Raw genomic sequence first — 6,000 nt, forward strand, 5'->3', positions numbered from 1 at the left:
ATCGCCGTCACCGACACTATAGAACGCAACACTGGAAACTACAAAATTTCAAAAACATTGGCATACATGATACTTAAGCAGCACCAACCCAACAACACAGGAGTCACATGATTTCATCGTCTACTCGTCCTCATCATAGGTAGAGGTTGTTTTGATAAGGACCTGCCTCGCATGGGCCAGTAGGCCTTCTACAGTGTTCCTCCATTCTTATGTTCTTATGACATTCCTCACGTCACGTGTGTCACATCTCTCACTCCACCTATGTATATAATGTCTTTCTACCTCTGTATGTTAGAAGTGATCAAGGTCCCAGGACCGAAACGTTTTCTAATAATATGTTATAGTGTTTGCTTACATGTCTTTCTAAACCATTGTATTTCATACTCTTATATCTCGTACCAGATCATCATTATTAGTGAAGATAAGGTCTAGTGTATTTTCCATCCAGTCTTGTTGGCTCCACTATTAACTGGCTTAAGGTGAATTTGTTGCAGAGATTTACTAGCCCATGTGTGCATGAATATTGATATGAGCTGCCTCCTGGGGTTATCTGCTAAAATATTATTTGCCATGTTCCTTCACTTTAGGTGGCTTAAGTTGAAATCACCTAGCAACAAGATACGTATTTGGGGCTGGAGTTAGGAGATTTTCCGGATAGTAATCAGTTTTCAGCTGTTCCTTCTTTGAATTTTTGGGTGGCTTGTATACATTATACAGCCACAATGATGAGATTTTGGTTTTCATTTTCAATCTTTACTGCCAGAATTTCAACTACATAATTTGTGGTGTTTAGTAACAATTCCCCTTGTGTCTGTTCTTTCTGACTCATATATAATAAAAAATTTTGTCAGTTTTAAAAAATATGGGCAAGAAAAAATTTGCATGAAGGAGAAAAGTTTAAACAGCATAACAAAGGAGTTGGCGGGGCTTATATTATAAGTCCAGTAGGGAAATACTGCCCTACATTAAGCTCCCTGTGATTGGCTATAATTAATGTAAATAAGGAGTTTTTATGAATGAAACATTGTGTGGGAAGCAGCAGTCTTCAGCACAATAAGTTAACATTGCAAAAATTATAAAATGATGACTGACCAACCTTTACTTATACACATATTACTACTACTAATAATAATATAATCATAAGTTAGCACTAAATCCATAAGGATCATGCAGTGCTACCTTACACAGTAAATACAATAAGAATAAAAGTATAGTCATAGTATTAATACAGTAAATACTTGTAAGAGTACAGTAATAATAGCACTGCAGTAGTTATACAGTAGCAATATAAATACTAGCAGAGTATTACTAGTTGCTGTTGTACAGTAATAGTAATAGAGACTGAAGTAAAGTAGAGATAGTGCAGTTGTGGTTATAATAAAAATATTTATTAGAGATTGTATAGTAACATGAGTGGTAGTACAGCAATAGTAGTATTAGTAGTAGCTTTACAACAATAGTTGTAATAGGAATTATAGCAATAATAGTAAGAATTAAAGTAAAATTATATGCAATAGTATGGTAAAACTATTAAAACAGTAGTTATAGCAGTGGCAGTAGTATTAAGAGTAAACATAGAGAACTAGTAGTAACAGTAGCATTAGTAGTAGTATGTGTAAAATTAGTGGTAAAGTAATTATAGTTGTGGTATCAGTAACAGTAGTAGTAATACAGGTCTGCCATCACAAATCCGGCAATCAGTTATTCGGCACTAATTTTGGCTTGCATAATTTCAAATTTCCAGGGTCGCCACACCAACCTGCTGGTACTGTTTGGTGGCACTACTTGCTGCATGAGTCATTCCAATTTCTTTTTCTCCATTTATTGTTTTAACCTGCTTACTTTGAGCCCTAGCCATGGTTCCAATGAATAAAAGAAATGCTTCTCATTATGTAAAGCACCTACACAGTACATTATCCATTAAAGATAAGGTGGCTTTGAAGCCACTGTCGGTTGCCATGAGCTCAGTCTCATGAAGCAGGAGAATATGCTTTATTATTATGCTAATTTCAACACTACAGCTTATTTGCCTATCACAATTGATCTAATATGACATAATAAACAATATAAATAACATAAAACATTGTTAGGTAAGACACATATGCAACAGTTAGGTATCTTTATTTCGAAACGTTTCGCCTACACAGTAGGCTTCTTCAGTCGAGTACAGAAAAGTTGATAGAAGCAGAAGAGACTTGAAGACGATGTAATCAGTCCATCACCCTTAAAGTTTTGAGGTGGTCAGCCCCTCAGTCTGGAGAAGAGCATTGTTTCAAACTTTGGAACAATGCTCTTCTCCAGACTGAGGGACTGACCACCTCAAAACTTTAAGGGTGATGGACTGATTACATCGTCTTCAAGTCTCTTCTGCTTCAATCAACTTTTCTGTACTCGACTGAAGAAGCCTACTGTGTAGGCGAAACGTTTCGAAATAAAGATACCTAACTGTTGCATATGTGTCTTACCTAACAATCTGTCGGTATTTTATATCATTTTAATGTTCAACATAAAACATGTTAAATACTCCAGAATAAATAATTGGCATAACACCGAGCAGTTCGATGGAGGTATGAAGAGGATATGGTATACAAATACCATTCTCCTATCCGTCTTGGGGGGCTTATATTAGAGAAAATGGAGTGTAGCACAGGGCTAACTGTGATATACACTCATACTGCACCATAAACCTGAAACAAAAAAGTTATTTTCTCTATATAGATTATCACACATAGCAGCATATGTGTAGAGAACCTAGGATAACCCAAAAAAGTCAACGTGGCTTATTTCTAGTACCTGGCTTGGGTTAGCCATATATGATTTTTGGTAAATATTCGATTCCCAGCCAGGGTAAAACATTAGGCATGTTTCTTTACAACTGTTGTCTATATTTACTCATCAGTAAATGGGTACCTAGGTGTTAGTCGACTAGTGTGGGTGTTATCCTGGGACAGTGACCTAATTTTCTTGAAATACACTGCATAACAAGCGGCTTTCTATATAGTAGTATGTCGCTGATGTCAGTTAGGCCTGTATACCTTGTACATGTACGTGTAGTAAATAAAGATAATATTATTATTATTATTATTATTATTATTATATTTTCTCAGTTGTTTGTTGGGTTATCTTATTTATACTTGGGCAATGTATAATGGAAAGATACTTTTTAACGTACACCAAAAATGAAAGAAATCAGACCATAAATAGCGGAGTTCACTTCTCAGCCATTAGCGGCTGCTTAGCGGTATATTTTTGTATGGTTTTTATGGTTATATCCTCATTTTTTCGGTTTCATTTGATAGAATGAAAGATATATTACAGAAATAGATATGATTTTGATTGCTTTCATGACGAAAAGTACCTTGAAATTGCACTCACAGTAGCGAAATTGTTCTATTCTTTAGTAAAGCTCAAGAGTAAACAAATGACGTCACCGTCCAATACCTGTCCGCCTGCCAGTCCAAATTCTAATATGGTGTCAAGAATGGGTTGACATTAATTATACAATTATTACAATAATGCAGCAGTCTGCATAACAGTAAATCTATTTTTTTTTTTTTTGTGAATAAAAATTCTAAATGGTAAGCGAGAGTAATATAAGAGAGGCCTGTAGCTGTGCCTAATGAACAGAGAAAATGTTATTTTAGTGCTAGGAATGTCTGCATTGTTTATTCTGGACCCTATTTTGAAATTGGCATCTGTTGAAATTTGTGTGAAATCAGCCAAATTGTCAATTTCTGACCACTTTATTGGGTAGTTGAAATAAGTGAATGGGCGGTTTCTTGTACTGAGTTGACAGACTAGAAGTAAATAAGTTTATTCAGGTATACACAAATACAATTACATAGATTATCATACATAGCAGTGTATGTATAGAGAACCTAGGATAACCCAGAAAAGTCAGACAAAGTGACTTATTTCCAGTACCTGGCTTGGGCTTGCAATACTATATGGTTTTTGGTAAATTTTGTTTTTCTCGGTTGTTTGTTGGGCTGTCTCATTGAAACTTGGGCAATGTATGATGGAAAGATGCTTCTTAACGTACAGCAAAAATAAAAAAAGACGGACGATAAATAAGGGAGTTCACTTCTCAGCCATTAGCCACCTCTGCAGTATATTTTCGTATGGTTTTTATGGTTGTATTTTCAATTTTTTTGACTCATTTGATAGAATGGAAGATATATTACAGAAATAGACATGATTTTGATTGCTTTCATGACGAAAAGTACCTTGAAATTAAACTCAAAGTAGCGGAAATGTTCGATTTTTGCCGATGTTCAATGAACTTTGTGCAAGTCAAGTTGGTTAATTTTATTAAGTGTATTCTAACCTAACCACTCTGTAATCCGGCAAACTCAGTAATCCGGCACACTACAGGTCCCAATGATGCCGGATTTGTGATGGAGGACCTGTAGTAATAAAAGTTAGGTCATTGCAGTATTAATTTTTGTGATAGTAAGGTTGAATTAAGAGCAACTTATAATTGCTCAAAGTTACCATTTCTCTTATGTTTGTTTGATTCATAAATCCTTAACTTATATAAACTATATACAGAGTAATGTAGCTCAGTATTTTTGTACTGGGCTTCTAACACGACTGCTGATTCGATGCCTGACGTAAATGTCGTGCCAAATAGATAAAACTGGTCAATTAACAAGACTTGTTTAAAATTAAATCTTTTCTAAAATTTTCTCTTATACGTTTAAAGATATATTTTTTCATTTATGTTAATTTAAAAATTAATAATTGTGTACCAAAAGAACCTTAGAAAACTTGCCTAACTTTATCATAAGTGCAATTTAATTTAGCCTAATCCAACTAAATATATTTTAGATTACAATAATTTAATAAACAAACACAATGAAATATATATTTTTTTGTTAGGTTCAGAGTGATTTTTGCAAAATTATTGCATATTTTGTGAAAGGATTCAGGGAAACTGGTTAGCTGGAGTTGAGTCCTGGAAATTGGAAGTACAGTGCCTGCACTTTAAAGGAAGGGTTTGGTATACTGGCAGTTCAGATTGATGTCTAAACTGTTGTATCTGAGCACCTCTGCAAAGACAGTTATTATGTATGAGTAATGGTGAAAGTGTTGAGTGATGATGAAAGTTTTATTCTTTCTTTTTGGGTCACCCTGCCTCAGTGGGAAATGGCCGACATGTTAAAAAAAAAAAATGTATATATATACAGTGGTCCCTCGCTTTTCGTAGTTCTCGGCAATCGTCAATTTCGCCAATCATAGGGGTATTTTCGTATAAACATGGACTCGCTTTTCATAGGTTGACTCGCGAATAGTAGTTCGTCTGGGACGCATATGCACGGTGTGAGCTGGGGCGGCCTCCCTACCAAGCCAGTCTGGCATTGTTTACCAGTGAGTGAAGGTCCCCTCAAGTGCTCCTACGAAATATTTCATAATATTCCACTCATTTTAGTGCTTGCAATTAATAAATAAGCTACCATGGCTCCAAAGAAAGCTCCTAGTGCCAAGCCTGTGGTAAAAGTGAGAAATATGTAGTGACAAAGTCTTGGGCCATTTTCGGGAAGTGTTAAAGAGACACCAGAAACAGAGCTCTCTCCACAGTTACTTTGTGAGACAGGACTAGAGTGACTCTCAAGGTGGTCCTAGTGGCATTAAGAAACAGAAGAGAAGCAACCCCAGAGAAGCAATTGGTACCTGAGGTGTTGCTGGAAGGGGATTCCCCTTCCAAACTGTAAACAATCCAATCTCTCTCCTCCTCCAGTCTCCCATACACTAAGAAAAATCTCCATTAAAGGTAAGTGTTATGCTGTTAATGTTTCATTCATCATTTCCCATTGTATTGTTTATGTACTATATGTATATTTCATGTAAAAAAATTTTTTGTTTTAATACTTCTGGGTGTCAGGAACGGATTAATTGTATTTACATTATTTCTTATGGGGAAAATTGATTCGCAAATCGTAAATTTTGTTTATAGTAACGGCTCCAGGAACGGATTAATTACGAAAAACGAGGGACCAC

The sequence above is a fragment of the Cherax quadricarinatus genome, chromosome 43, assembly GCF_038502225.1.
Source record: "Cherax quadricarinatus isolate ZL_2023a chromosome 43, ASM3850222v1, whole genome shotgun sequence".
Taxonomy (NCBI): Eukaryota; Metazoa; Arthropoda; class Malacostraca; order Decapoda; family Parastacidae; genus Cherax; species Cherax quadricarinatus.